This window comes from Choloepus didactylus, chromosome 7 (assembly GCF_015220235.1).
Source record: "Choloepus didactylus isolate mChoDid1 chromosome 7, mChoDid1.pri, whole genome shotgun sequence".
NCBI classification, from domain to species: Eukaryota; Metazoa; Chordata; class Mammalia; order Pilosa; family Megalonychidae; genus Choloepus; species Choloepus didactylus.
This window is the reverse complement of record NC_051313.1, coordinates 23,662,404-23,678,174: the sequence shown is the minus strand read 5'-3', so window position 1 is coordinate 23,678,174 and position 15,771 is coordinate 23,662,404.

Sequence of the window (15,771 nt, the reverse complement as noted above, 5' to 3'; positions counted from 1 at the left end):
AATCTGCATTATTTGCATGTTTCTTTTATATTCAAATTCTGTATTTTAAAATTCAGAAAAAATTTTTTTATAAATAACAGATTAAATATAGTATTTCTCATCTGGTTGTGTATTTGGGAATTTTTCATTAAAGAAAGATGTAACATTTATATTTGTCTTATCTATTGTATTTTGGTGTGTTTAAAGTATTTCTTATTTCATTTTATTTGAATTATCACTTTAAATATTCCTCAGTATTAAGTTTTTGTTTCCTGTCTATATGATAGAGAAGAAACCCCACAAAAATACATTGATCAGAAATAGCTGTTTAACCATACTTAAAAGGTTCAAATCTAAGCCAAAAATAACATAACCCTGTCTATAACCAAAAATAAGTAAAGGTTGAACCACCTTCTGAATTTATTATTCATGGTTTTCTTTTACTTACAGATGTGAATTTTAGCTTAATCACAGTACTTTGCTATTATAATATTATGACAATTGTTTCCATAACCATTTTAAACACTAAATATGAATGTGTGTTTTTGAACAGATTACTTTTACTATGTTATAAGAACTCAAAATTCTTTAATGTGGGCAGAGGTAGTGCATAGTTTACTGAATAAATACATTTTTACTTGTCTTTGGTTATTTGCTGGTATAAAAACCTTAAACAGGAGAAGCCCAAAGTAATTGCCTTTAATTATAATTGTATCTTAAGTATTTTTCTCCTTTTAATAGAGCTAATTTGTATTGCATCACATAGTTTTCTTTTTCTTCATTAGAAGTTACAACCTAAACAAATAGTCTCTGTTTGGAGTTAAACCAAAGAGAAAGCAGTTTAAATATTTTATGAACAAAAATTTAATTAATAACCTGATCAGTGTTGCTGGTGGTAATTACATTTCAACAATTCACTGTCATCCTATAGCCATAGCAATAAGCCTAGGGTCTTAAGCTGTGCTCCCCCAAAAATGTGGTGCACAAGACTAGATTTTGCTTGAAAGGAGTAGTTGATTTGGGGGTGTGAATACAAGGAAAAGGAGCGAGTGGCTGGGAAGAATGAAGACAGGAAAGGGGGGAAAGCACAGCCAAAGGTCACTATCAAGGTGAGCGCCTCTATGGGCAATTGTGCCTCGGTCCCACAGGTGCAGAAGCCATGTAGAATGTGCCTCAGAACTGTCCACCCCAAAGGTAAAGGAGGGCATATTTATCCACCTGCTCTGGGGCACTAACTCCCTCACATTTCCATGTTGTTACATGAATCCCAAAGGCCCAACAGTCTACACTGGGCATCCTGAGAAGTAGAAGCAGAGGACACCCAAGATGGAAATCCAAGGACAGGTGCCTCCAGTTTATGCTTGCTAGCAGCCAATTGCCTCTGGGTGGCTGAAGTAAAAGGGTGGGATGAAAGGATGTGGGGCAGAGCCCAGATGGTGTCAGTACAGAAAGTTGTAGGGACAAGTACTTCAATAAGCCGAAGAAGAGAAATGAGACAATTTCTAGACATTTCAGGCAAGAAAGATTACATTAGTCCCTGTCTTTGACAAGGCTGCTATGAGAAGTACCACACAATGGAATGGCTAAAACAACAGCATTTATTGTCTCATGGTTTCAAAGGCTAGAAGTCCAAAGTCAAGATGCTTGCAAGGCCATGTTTCCTCCCCAGAGTCGGTGGCATTCTGGTTCTGGCTTGCCACAAGCCTCAAGGTTCCATGGCTGCCATCTGCCTCCCATCTCATGGCAATCTCTCTCCCCATGTCTGTTCTGGTTGCCACAGACATCTGGCTTCTTCCTGTGGCTTTCTCCGACTTCTGCTGACCAAGTGTATCCAAATTTCCTCTTTATATCAGGCTTCTCATCATACAGATTAAGACCCGGGCAGATACAATTTGGCCACACATTAATCAGTAATAACATCTTCAAAAGGTCCTATGGACATCACACCCACAGGAACACAGATTAAGGGATGAACCTACCTTTTGTGGGGGATACTGTTTAATCCCCAACACCGCCAATATATTTTCACCTACACATATGATTGCATGTGTCCTGGAGCCAGCTATCTCCTTGTGAAAGATTGTGAGATTATCTTCCAGACTCCAGGTTCAGTGACATCAAGTTGGTAGTTTGAAATCTGCCAAGATAGAAGTGTTTATACTACAGAAATGGGCCAGCTCCACAAACCAGAGCTTTTCATTTTCCTGGCAAAGACCCGGTTTAACTGCTATATGTATATGTGTATACGACATGAGGGTATGGGTGTGTGTATATACACACACATGATAAAGCTATGGATTGTTTGTAAATTGCATTTTGGTTTTAAATAAAGACTAATTTCCTGATTCCAAAAGTAAAAGCTATCCATATGAGTTTTTCTGTAAAGAAACAAACTTTAAAATATGAGGAAGTATCTTAATGCCACCTCCTCCCAGCCCACAAATTAAGGAAGAAAAAAAGCAACACTGGCTCAGGGAGCAGTCCTATCACAAATCTTACCCTGCCAGGCAGGGAAAAAGGGATGGGGGTCAGGCAGGAGCTGAGGCTGGGTTGGTCCTGAGAAACTTCCTGCCTTGACAGTGGGGAGGGGCATTACCTGCGGGACGGGAGAGTAGGCGGAGCCCCAGGCAGCCCCGAGACAGGGCCAAAGACAGTCTGTCACGGCTAATTGGGTGGACTCACAGAACTTACCAGACAGTCAAGGACCCGGCCATGCAGTGCAGGGGGTCCTCCAATCCTTTCAACGTCCCTCGTTAAATACTGCGCCCTAAAAATTCAAACCTAGCCATTTTTTGTCTCGACTTTAAATTACTAAACTGTCATCATATTTCTTAGCATGTCCTGCAATTTGTAAGATCTTACTTAGAACTTACCATCCTTGGTTTTCAACCACTTTAGAGGACGATCTGGTGACCAAAGATAGAAAGCCTGGTTCAAGGAAGTATTTGTTTAGAGGGCCCAGACACCCAAAAGGGGGAAACCCTCAAAAAGGCAAATGCTTCAGTTCTAGAAATATCTTTGCTGTCAGGAATGGAGGCTATTCTGTTTATGTTTTTCCAAGGTGATTTATTAGTAAAGGAAATATCCTATGGAAGGACTACTATGGCATTTTAAATTTCACATTTTAAATATCTTTGATGGTGTTTCAACTGTAACATATACTAAAATGTAAGTTTTTGTGGCAAGTATTCTGGGCTAGTGAAATGCATTTAGCAGCATCAATATTAGCTGAATAAAAATAGTTATTAAAGTCACAATAATTATAATTATTACCCTGGAATCTCTCCTCGGTTCTTTTTGTTTGTTTTAAATAGAGCGCTCTCTTGGTCCTGATTCTAAGGAGTTTAATCATTGCATTTGTAAAATGACCCCAAATCCTATAGCTCACAATGGTTTGAATTTTTAATTCATTCTTACGTTGGTATGAGTCACTTTATTATAACATGAGATGAACTTCTAGAGTACAATGGTGAATTTACTTGAGTACAGGATTTCTTTCTCTTGCTTTATTCTTTTCTGATAAATATACATACATAAGGAAATTTTTCTTGGGAGAAATTAGCAAATGAACTTTTAAAAGGAAGACAGTGTAAATAATTTCCATCACTTGTATCAATATTACTATTGCTTATATGCTGACTGTAAAACTTCAGCCTAATACCACACCGCTACATTCCATAGGCAATTAACATGTTGAATGTTATGTATTTAGCGCAAAAGAAGAGACCCAGGAAGAGATAAAGGGAAAGAATTTATTCTGAGGTTCTTGAGAGATTGTTTGACAGTGGATGAGGAGGCTTTAGCTTAGATAAACTTGTCTCTTCCAATAAACTACACACCTTGTAATGGGGCAAGTTAATTAATCTCTTAAAGCCTCGGTTTTTTAAATCTACAAACAGGGCATACCATACAATGTAACTAACAAATTAAAATTATAATATATATCAAAGTCTCAGCGTGGGCATAGAACATGCTGAATGCAAAAAAATCTAATAGAACTAAAACAAAAACAAATAAAACATTGTTATTATCTGAGATAATCTAATCTATAAGTGGAGATAATAATACCTAATTTTAAGGGAATAAATAAGTTTATATATGTAAATTGCATAGCAAAATGCTTAGAACAAAGTAGATAATCAAGAAATGATAGCTGTTGTCATCATTGGAGTTATTACCTTTGAAATAAATTCATCTTTCACGCGCTTATATTTTAGTTCTTATGCTTTGGCGCCGTCTGGTGTTTACATTGTGCACTGCACTTTTGACTCTGAGTAACATCAGTATTTCCCCAAGCTGTAACAATTTACGTACAATTTTATGCTATATCTAAAATGGACTATTAGTTATTTAATATTTTAATGTAAATTAACTTGTTTCATAAGGTAAAATCAATGTATTTCTTAAGCCAACTTTTCATCATTATAATAAACGGAACCTAGTGTGTTTTAATACACTTTAACATAAACATGCAACTATTAGATTAAGAAAATCTTAATCTGAGTACAAATCAGAATCATCTCTTATACAACATTTTGGAAAACCGTCTATTGTATCAACGGATTTCATGATATGAATGGTGAGGGCAGGCTTTGTAAAGGAAGGAATTTTGAAAATTTGAACCTTAAAGAATTACAACAAGTTAGCTTAGTGAACAGGAGGACAAAGGATTCAAGAATTTAAGTACAGGTGAATGCAGAGAGTTGTGGGAGTGCTCATCACAGCAGGGAGCTGCAAGTTGTTGAAGTGGCTGGATCCCAGAGGGCAAGCGGGTGAGTGGCTGGAGGTAGACGGTAGGTGAAGAGAAGTGGGCAGTGGCCGTGAATGGGACAACCTCCCCTGGCATGTGTAAAGACTATGGACTTACTTCACATAGTTATCTTCCCAAAAGGATACTTTGAGATACAGTTCCATGACATTTTAAAAAGTGTTTTCCCCACATATGGGTGTATGTGTGCCAATATTTACTTAAATTGCTATTATTACTTTGGGTTTTAGCTTTCAAAAATAAAAACTGGAACACGACCTCTAATAGTAATGATAACCAAACAATCTGGCATTTCAGATTCTCCTTGGATTCCATTTACATACTCAACTTGATAACTAATTCCAAGAATTAACCCTTTGTTGGACTGGTCTTATTTACTGGCCTTCCTCCACCTGTACCATCCTTGCGTCTGCCACCCCCATGCTTTTTCCCATTTCTTTAGAAATCCCTTCCTTCTCTCACTAACCATTTGACCACACAGATCTGCTTGCATGGAGTCTTGCTCAAGATCTGCTTTTACTTGGAGACCAACCTGGCACTGCTGATAACATGATGACTCTGAAACTTTTGGAATCCCAATTGTAGTAATATCTAACAATTCCATATTTCTCTGTAAGGATAACCACCATATTATAAATGATGAAAGCAAACTTGATAAATTTGTTTTTAATATTTCTCCAACATTCTTTGTCACCACTTTTCTCGCTCTTGATGATTTCCATTCTCTGGGAACTCCACCTGCACCCCTGCTTTGAGGCAGCACCCTATCTTCACTTTACCCCATCAAACCTTATCAAATGCAACTTTATAATTTTATTTTAAGGCAATAATATATGGTAATGAATTAATATAGTGTTCATCTGCAGGAACATGTTTGCTTTTTAACAAGGGCCTTCAAGTTATTCAGACCTGTGCCTGGTGTGAGGATTTCGAGCATCATCTTAAGAGTCAGGAGTTATTTTTGGCAGAGAACCGTGCTGACACCTCATGAACCACTCCAAACGCATGCCCGTCCACTCTGCCAATCTATCAGCTCACCGGAGATCAGTAGAGTAATCTTTAAATAGGAAGACTATTGCTGACTCAAAGACTGAAGAATAAGAAAGAAGAACTAGGAATGAGAAAGCCTTGCACTAATAAATTTGAATTTGACAAATGAAAACTTGTAAATCTCTAATTCTGGTAAGATTATAGACTAGAGACCTTAATACCATCCCAGCAATTAATATCTAAATTAAAAATGTTAAATACATGTAAATGAAGATATGAGGCTTTTAACAATGAGGGAAACATGCTGAGGACAGCAGTGAAGTGTGAGCAGATATCTCAGGCAGTAAGTTACCTCGTAAGCAGACACAGATGATTTCCATTCAGAGAGAAGTGAAGGGAGAAATCGTGGAACCACGCAGGACAGGAAGCCGAGTGTGAGGACTCCATAAAGTGTGGAGTCAAACAGGGCTATAACTTCAGATAAAGGATGAATTCAAGCCAAGTCTGAGCCACGGGCACTCAGTGAGGAAAATGACTCAGCGCCTTGGCTCTGGGTGTGGGTCAGAGCAGGCAATGTGTACGCAATGCTGGCCACCAGGCGAGTTTAGGGACTCAATAAACAGTAGTGACATGCTTCAAAAATCACAAGCCTGGAATTGTCGTTTAAAGCGACCCATCAGTTGCCTGGTGGAAGCAAATGCAAATCCTTACTGGATGAACACATGCTCCCTGCAAGGCACAAACATCCCACAGGTAGCGTTTCAGGAACTAGGAATCAAAATTGAAAATCAGAAAACATAAAATGAAATAAGACACCATTAGCAAGAATCAACAGAATTAATGACTTCAGCTACTAGAATGATCAGAACAGGATACAAATTAAGGATGCTTAGGATACTTGAGGACAATAAAAGAGGAAACAAAATCATGATAGTGGTAGGCTGAACGCTGCCCCCCCCCCCCATTACAGCCATGTCCTAATCCCTGTAACCTGTGAGTGTTACCTTTTATGGCAAAAAAAAAAAAAAAAAAGAGTTTGCCCATATGACTAAGTTAAGGATCTTGGGAAGGGGCTATTATCTGGGATTATCTAGGTGGACTTTAAATGCGATCACATGTATCCTGGTAAGAGGGCAAGAAAGGAAAATTTTATGCAGGTGAAAGAGGAGAAGGCAATGTGACCATGTAACCATGGGGACAGAGCTTAGAGTGATGTGGCCACAACCAAGGAGTGCTGGCAGCCACCAGAGGCTGAAGAAGCAAGGAATGGATTCTCTGCTACAGCCTCTAGAGAAAGCGTGGACCTGCCAACACCTTGCTTCTGATCAAGTGAAATTGATTTGGGATTTCTTAGCTCCAGAATTGTGAGAGTTTGTGGCAATTTCTTACAGAAGCCAAAGGAAACAAATACAATGATTAAGGAGAAAGAGATGATAAAAAACAATAAGGGACATGTTTTTCTCTGCACAGCTCTGTAAGGGCCTTTTCTCTGCTAGCTTTCATTCACAAGTTTAATAATGGAAAATTTGAAGAATTGGAGCTATGGTGCTTTTGAGCATTTTTCAATTCCAAAATGACACTTTTAAATTATTTTTTTCTTATTCTGTGATTTGTTGAAACCCATTTGACAATATACACTATTTTAAATTCAAATGTAAGTTGCTTCATTCTATTTTATAGTTTTTCAAATAAAGGTTAATATTACTTTCCTCCCTAGCAGGGCTGACTTTCTGCTTGGGTCTAAATGAAATCTAACCAGGCTAGGTCCTTGAACTTGACTTAAGCTGTATAACAGGGCTTATGTTGGTGTGTTCTTATTGACATACCACACAGTTTTTCTGATCATTTTGTGTTGTCTACCTCATTTATTTAAGACTCAATTTGGACTATTTCAGAGTGTGAAAGTCACTTTGAAGTCTTGAAAAAGTAGCTACTGTGGTCATTAAACAATCCTTTACCAGATCTACCCTGAGACGGGACAGTGGATGTGTGTGCTGTCATCAAGATGTCACCTTGATTTCTGCTGGCCGAAATAAATGAGCTTCCTGGCTCTTTTAACTTTCCCTGAGGACCTTATCAATAATCTTTGTGACGTTCTACTTACCCTTTCTCCAGTTTTTCAATGTCACTTGTAAACAATGAAGCCAGAAGTGTGCATTGTGTTTGGAAAAGAATCTGAGAGCACCTGACTTTCTGGTTTTGTGTCTTGCGAAGGGCATAGTAATTTCCATGTATCCAGAGGTCAGGCTCCCAGCGAGGGCAGCCATCCGAGACACAGCCAGCAACCAGCAATAGTTCTCTGATAGCAAAATGCCTTCCTGGAGCTGTAAGGAAATTGCACCTTTGAATAAATAAGTCGAAAATCCTTTAAGGAAAGAGAAAAGCCAAGGGAATGCACTGTGTGGTAGAGGCCTTTGGCTCTTCGTTGTGTCCCTTTGTGCCTCCCCCTTGGGGTTTTCTTATTTCCATCACCCCTGCCTGGTCCTTTACCAGCCTAGCTCTAGTTGGCAGCAACATACCTATTTTTTTTTCTCTCCTTAATGTTACTGGAAGAGCCTAACATTTTTAAAGGAAGTGTAATAAAACCTAAGAAGAAAAAGAAAATTAAAAAAGTGATGCAAGTAACTTGAAAATAACTAGTTTTGCAAAGTACAGGTTTTGGAATCTTAGAAATCAAATGCTAACCATAAAATGGCTTCATTCCTCCCAGCATATCAGATTTTTTGCCTCTTATGGTGAAGACTCATATAAATGATCTGTCCCTTATCCCCTTTGCTGTCCTTCTCTTAAGAAAGAGACTGTGCCAAGAACATGAGTCACTCTAAAGTCAGCAGTGGCCCTGGGGCCCCCCTGAGGCACTGGGGGAAAATGCAGAAGTGTTGGGCTTCCTCACCTGGATTGTTGTGATGTTGTCACAAACATTGAGGACTGGCTGTTTGATGTGCTAAGTCCTTTATCTTGGGGCTTGCCCTTATGAAGCTTGTTACTGCAAAGGAGAGGCTAAACCTGCTTACAATTGTGCCTAAGAGTCTCCCCCTGAGTACCTCTTTGTTGCTCAGATGTGGCCCTCTCTCTGTCTCTCTCTAAGCCACCTCGGCAGGTGATCTCACTGCCCTCCCCACTATGTGGGACCTGACTCCCAGGGGTGTAAATCTCCCTGTTAAAGTGGGATATGACTCCCAGGGATGAATCTGGACCCGACAACGTGAGATTGAGACCATCTTCTTGACCAAAAGGGGGATGTGAAATGAAACAAAATAAAGCTTCAGTGGCTGAGAGATTCCAAATGGAGTCGAGAGGTCAGTCTGGTGGCTGTTCTTATGCACCATATAGACAACTCTTTTTAGGTTTTAATGTATTGGAATAGCTGGAAGTAAATACCTGAAACTATCAAACTGCAACCCAGTAGCCTTGACCCTTGAAGACGATTGTATAACAATATAGCTTACAATGGGTGGCAGTGTGATTGTGAAAGCCTTGTGGATCATACTCCCTTTATCCAGTATATGGATGGATGAGTAGCAAAATGGGGACAAAAACTAAACGAAAAATAGGGTGGGAGGGGGGAATGATTTGGGTGCTCTTTTTTACTTTTATTTTTTTATTCTTATTTTTACTTTTTCTGGTATAAGGACAATGTTCAAAAAATAGATTGGGGTGATGAGTGCACAACTATATGATGGTACCGTGAACAGCTGATTGTACACCATGTATGGCTGCATATGTGAATATATCTCAATAAAACTGAATTAAAAAAAAAAAAGCGGCCCTGGGTAACCAGTGTGGTGGGTTCAACCCCCAAAAGAGGAGCATCTAGGACTTCCCAGATACCAAGCCACAGCCACACCAGTCATTCTGCCCTCTTTCGTGCTCCCTCTCTCTTTAGGAAAGAGGAAAAGCCCCTCTTTGGCATTTCTTGGGCAATGGCATCAGTTCAGGCAGTAGATGAGGAATGATGGATGACAAACCGAGATGGGAAAACTCCAGGTGCACCTCTGTATGTGGGGATGAGGGGCAAAAACCTCACCCCTGGCTCAGCTTTGAGGGCATCTCTTTTCTAAGGTGCAGGACAGTAATTACTGTTTGCAATGTTTCTGTATCTTCAAGAAAGAGTTCAAGCAGTGGTTCTCATCCAGGGGGCGATATTGCCCTCTAGGAGATGTTTGTCAATGTCTGGAGACATTTTTGATTGTCGTGACTTCTGGGGTGCTGCTGGCATCTAGTGGGTAGAGGCCAGGGATGCTGCTAAACATCTTATAATACAACAAGAAATTATGAAGTAAAAAATGCCAACATTGCTAAGGCTGAGAAATCCTGCATTAAAGCATTTTAAGGCAAATAAGTGTAAAACATATTTTAGAGATTGCTATTTAAAAATGATTACGTATTTTAAAGTTTTTAAGTCTAAAGGAGTAAGCTTTAGATACTTAGGAAATTCATGTATATGAGAACCTTATGATACAATTAACTGAGATGCCTTTTTATCATGTGTCCTCTAAATTCTCTGAATATCCATGTATAACTTACGGATCTAGACAATATGGAAATAAGAAAAAAACAAAATTTGTTTATTGAGATTTTTGTAAAGCATTTTATGTAGTATAACCAGTTCATTGAGGAGATACACAACTTTTTAACGGATAAACATGAAACAGTTGTCCTTTTTCTAATAACTCTTCTCTCAGCTGACTTAATAGCAGCTCCCTTGCAGGCAGCTGGTCCAGATTCATTAGTCAGTTTTTGGTTATTAGAAGAGGCTTATTTGGGTATATGACCTACTTCTCTTTTCAGTCTCAAGCTCAATGTAAATCTCTTCCTTCCTCTCTCAGAATTGCTTGGAAAATGCATGCACGTGTGTGTGTGCGTGTGTGTGTGTGTGTGTGTGTGTGTGTGTGCATGTGTATTGGAGTGTTATGGAATGAAAGCTCATCTGATTTTCAGACCCCAAGTGCCCCCCTCTCTCTTTTAGGTACCAGCTCCTCTTGGCAGGGTTATGGGGAGGGAGGGATTGAGAGGAAGGGAAAAGAACGAACAACCCCCTATTTAACTGGAGGAGATTGACAGCATGTCGGTCCCCTGCAGCTCCCCTCGGCTCTGGTGGACCCTACCTGAAGACGTCAGTCTCCACTCTCTGGTGTTCGCCCATTGGCTCCCTGGCAAGACTGCAGCCCACTGATTCCTCCTGGCACCCATGACTGACTCTCTGGCCGGTGGGCTTGTGTAGGAGCCATCTTCAAGACCTGAAAACTGGGACATTCAGGGAGGTGGAGGGAAGGGGCTGGTGGTCCTGGCCCCATCTGTGAGCCATATCTCACCAGACTCACTCTCCCCATTTCTTTTTGCCCCTGCTGAGTTTCATGATGTAGGGGTGAAGCTGGCAAGTCTGCTGGCTAACTGCCCGTCTCCCTTTGTGCAGCCCTGTTTTGGGAATTGTGTCCTAACCTGCAGTCCTATGGTGGTGAACCCATTTGTACAGATGATTTTTGAAGATCCTATTGAGATGCATCCAAACTGAATCAGACTGGGCTTTAATCCAATATGAGTGTAGCCCTTATAAGCAGAGGAAGTCAGGACACAGCAGCAGGAGTAAGTAGGCATCAGAGGAGAGAAATGGCCATGTGGCAAAAGTGAAGACTAAGCTATGGGTTGTCAGCAAGCCACCACCAGAACACCGTGGCCTTCAGAGAAACCACAGACCTGCTGACGTGTTGATTTTGGACATCTAGTCCCCCAAACTGTGAGACAATAAATTACCATTGTTTCAACCAACCAGTCTGTGCTATGTTTTATAGCAGCCCTGACAAAATAAGACAAGCCCCTTCTATCTTCTTGTGTAATTCTGCTGCACCCCTCCCTCCCCCTGGCTTTGGGAACTGGAGGCCTCCCTTTCTCAGCCGCCTGGAGTGTTAGCTCACTAGCTGGCTCTCTCTTTCCCCTACCTTCTATACCTGACATGGGGCTCAAGGGGACTCCTAGATGCTTTCCTAAACTACTTGGGAAGGTGGGAAATTCAAGGTGACAACAAATACTCACTCTGTCCCTAACATCCCTTGAAATTTCCCGGCCACCAGTGTTCCCAACGGGACGGTCAGGGCTGGGCCCTCTGCGCTCTGGTGGGGGTGGGGTGGGGAAGGGTGAGGCACACAGGCAGACCCACATCCAAGCTTTCCTTCAGACTTCTCTTCCCTCCCCAATTTGAGGACCCTTGGGAGCAGGGGAAAAATTCCTGCTTCTACCTGATCACATTTTCTTTTCATTATTTTCTGTTTACCTGGGTGACACCTTTTTCAATTTAGAAGCTGAGAATTTAGTGCCTTTGGTCTTTGCTGTGGACATTTCTAAAATAGTGGTTCTCAATCCTGGCAGCAACATAACCTAGGGGGCTTCCAAAAGACAACATAAATGTGGTGCAGAAGATGAAGAAGATGTTGGGAACCACTACTCCAAAAATCTGGCCACAAAATGCAGATACCGAGACAGAGAGAGACTAAGAACCTAGCCTGAGATTCACAGCTAGTAATTTTCAGGGTTGGAATCTAATGAAGCCCCAAAGCCCATGGTCTCCTTCAGTGTATTAGTGAGGCTCATGGGCCAGAGTAGCTTTCTTCACCTGCCCTTTTCTACTTCTTTCTCATTTTCCTGTGCTTTGCTCACTTCCCAGGGGCACCTTCAGCACTTGGGGTTACAAGCTTCCTTGAGCTTTAGGCAAAGGCTGTTGAACATGTGAGTACACCGTCCGTTTGGACCTTCGAGGTTTCCACCGCATCCTCAACACTGCAGAGAGATCAACTCTGGAGGACTGAACCAGGTTTTCATTGACTCATTCAAGCACAGTAGCTACAAAGATGAAGAACAGGAGGATGAAGGAGGCTGCTTTATGGCTTTACAGAAGTTATGGAAATTCACCATCATAAGTGGCAAGGAAAAAGAAGGATGTAAAGTATGAATCTTCCTTTTTATAATATATTAGCTTCAACAATAGTTTCCATTGGTTAAACCATTATTTGGGGGCTAACACAGTTTATGTGGCTAATTCGTTCATCCTTCAAGACTCAGCTGAGTCAAGCATCCTCAAAGAAACACTTCTTATCTTCTCACCAGTGAGACTCACCAGTGAGAGTCAGGGGGCTCCCTTGTTGCCTATGGGCCCGCTGGGCCTACCTCTGTCACAGGACTTCCTGCACTGCACGGCTTCATAAAGAATCTGTTTATCCTTCTTTTCACCAGACCATGAATTCCTTATCATCTAGCATAGTCCCTGCCACATAAAAGACGCTCAATAAATATATCTGAATGAATATCAACATTTTATTATTATCAGCAATGGTATATAGGTTGAATTGTTTGCTCCAAAAGGACATGTTTAAGTCCTAACCCCTGTTCTTATGAATGTGAACTTATTCGTAAATAGGACCTTTGAAGATGTTATTAGTTAAGATGAGGCCAAACTGGATTAAGGAGGACATTTAACCCAAAATGGCTGATGTTCTTATAAGCAGGTGTTTGGACACATCCAGGAGAGAGACAGAGACAGTGACACATCATGTGATGGAGACAGAGATGAGTTGTGCCACCACAAGCCAAGGAACCCATGGCTTGTCAGCCACCCACAAGTCAATGGAGAGTTCACGGAGTGGATTCTCCCCTTTAAGAGGGAGGGTGGCCCACCTTAGTTTTGCACTTTGAGCCTCCAGAACTGTGACACCATACAGTTGCTTAGTTTCGATCAACTGGTCTGTGGTACTTTTTAAAGCAGCTCTGGCAAACTAACATAACTGATGAAAAGATGTTAAGGGAGAAGTAGCTTAAGATTTTATAAATTAGAAAAGTGAGTCAGAGTTTAGATGAAGGTGAGATGACTCCAACTGAAAAGTCATTAACTATTTTTAGCTCATTGTAACAGCTGGGAGCTCAACTCTAAACTGGTGTTTATTTCCCAAGTAGAGAGGACAACTGAATCGACTCTCACAGTGAACTCACTTATTCTTGACTTCGCACGTCTGCGGTCACTGTCAGCAAAAGTCATTTGAAAGCCCTACGCGTGGTGTTCTACACAGCAATTTTAATGGCAACAGTTATATATCAGTGAAATCTTCAGTGTAATAAAAACAGTGATATATGTATACATGTACCAGGAAAACGCGAGCTTTCCCTCTTTTAAGCAAAACTGTGAGACTCCATTATTGGTTGCAACTCTGAATGGAGAGTAACTTGGGAATGGATAAAATAGAGCCATTCTGATTAGTTAATGATTTATTCAATAAATCTTCTTTGAGCTGTAATTCATATAAGGCTCTGTGGTAGGAAATACAGAGATTCGATATGAGCCCCACATGGTCTTTGCAGACTTAATATTATCTATTTTAAGAATGAAAAAATGGAAAACCATTCAAGACCAAATGTAAATAAATGCTGCATTGTATTTTATACCTAAGATTGTGTAAATGCTGAGAAAAAGAGGGACTCTAACGGCTGTAGACTTCCTTGCTGGAGATGGGAAGTGGGTTATTTCATGCTCAAATTACCAGGCAGGCCTTGGGGTCAGGACTCTATGTTGTTTTGTTTTGTTTTTAGGGTGAAATCACTTTTTTAAAATTATGGTAAGTTATATATAACATAAATTTCCAAAATTTCCCAAACACTTTATAACCACCAAGCAACACTACCCCCCCCAACCCTTGGTAACCTCTAATCTACTTTCCGTCTGCACAAATTTGCTATTTCTAGATATTTCATATAAGTGAAATCATAAAGTATCTGTCCTTGTGTACTGTGCCACTTTGAATGTATTGTGTCCCCCAAACGCCATTATCTTTGATGTAGTCTTGTGGGGCAGACGTTTTGGTGCTGATTGGATTTGCTTGGAATGTGCCCCACCCAGCTGTGGGTGATGACTCTGATGAGATATTCCCATGGAGGCCTGGCCCCACCCATTCAGGGTGGGCCTTGATCAGTGGAGCCATATAAATGAGCTGACTCAAAGAGAAGGATCTCAGTGCAGCTGTGAGTGATGTTTTGAAGAGGAGCAAGCTTGCTAGAGAGGAACATACTGGGAGAAAGCCATTTTGAAACCAGAACTTTGGAGCAGGCACCAGCCACGTGCCTTCCCAGCTAACAGAGGTTTTCCGGACGCCATTTGCCATCCTCCAGTGAAGGTACCCAATTACTGATGTGTTACCTTGGACACTTAATGGCCTTAAGACTGTAACTGTGTAGCCAAATAAACTCCCTTTTTATAAAGGCCAATCCATCTCTAGTGTTTTGCATTCTGCAGCATTTTGGTTATCATTCATCTGTTGGTGGATACTCATGTCATTTCCACCTGTTGGTTATTGTAAATAATGCTGCTATGAACACTGGTGTACAAGTATCTGAGTCCCCGTTTTCAATTCTTTGGGGGTATATGCCTAGAAGTGGAATTACTGAGTTATATGGTAATTCTGTATTAACTCTTGAGGAAGGAAAGTAAGGTTTTAATCTTTTTTTTTTTTTTTTAACCTGGCTGCCTTATCAATCTGCAGGTTTGACCTATGACTTTCAGATGAGAAGATACTTGTGTATCGATCTCTATCTCTATGTATACATGTATCTGTATCATATCCTTATTATTGTAGAAAATGCAAATATTCAAAACGCCTTAAATAAAACAACCTTGATAATCATTGACTAATATTATCCAGCCCACTAATTGAAAGTTTTACAGTAAATATAAGAATGCTAATTGTAAATAACTGAAATCTAAAATACAGAATATGTACTTTCTTCCTAAATTGTGTAGGGAAAGCCCCAAAGGGAGAGAAACCAGATGAAAAGGAATGCTGGCCTGGGGTGGGGGCAGTTGTGTGGCTGGAGTTGTGCATGCCTGTCCTAGCCCTCTCCCCCCAGCCCTCTCCCCCCAAGGGAAAACAGATGGGAGTAATCACAGGTAGGTTTTGAGTGGAGCTGGGAAGAAGGCTCTTTTGAAGAAACATCCCCCTCCCCCCCTCACCCCCCACCCCAGACACAAGGGCGATCGCCCTCCCTGGGCTCTGGGT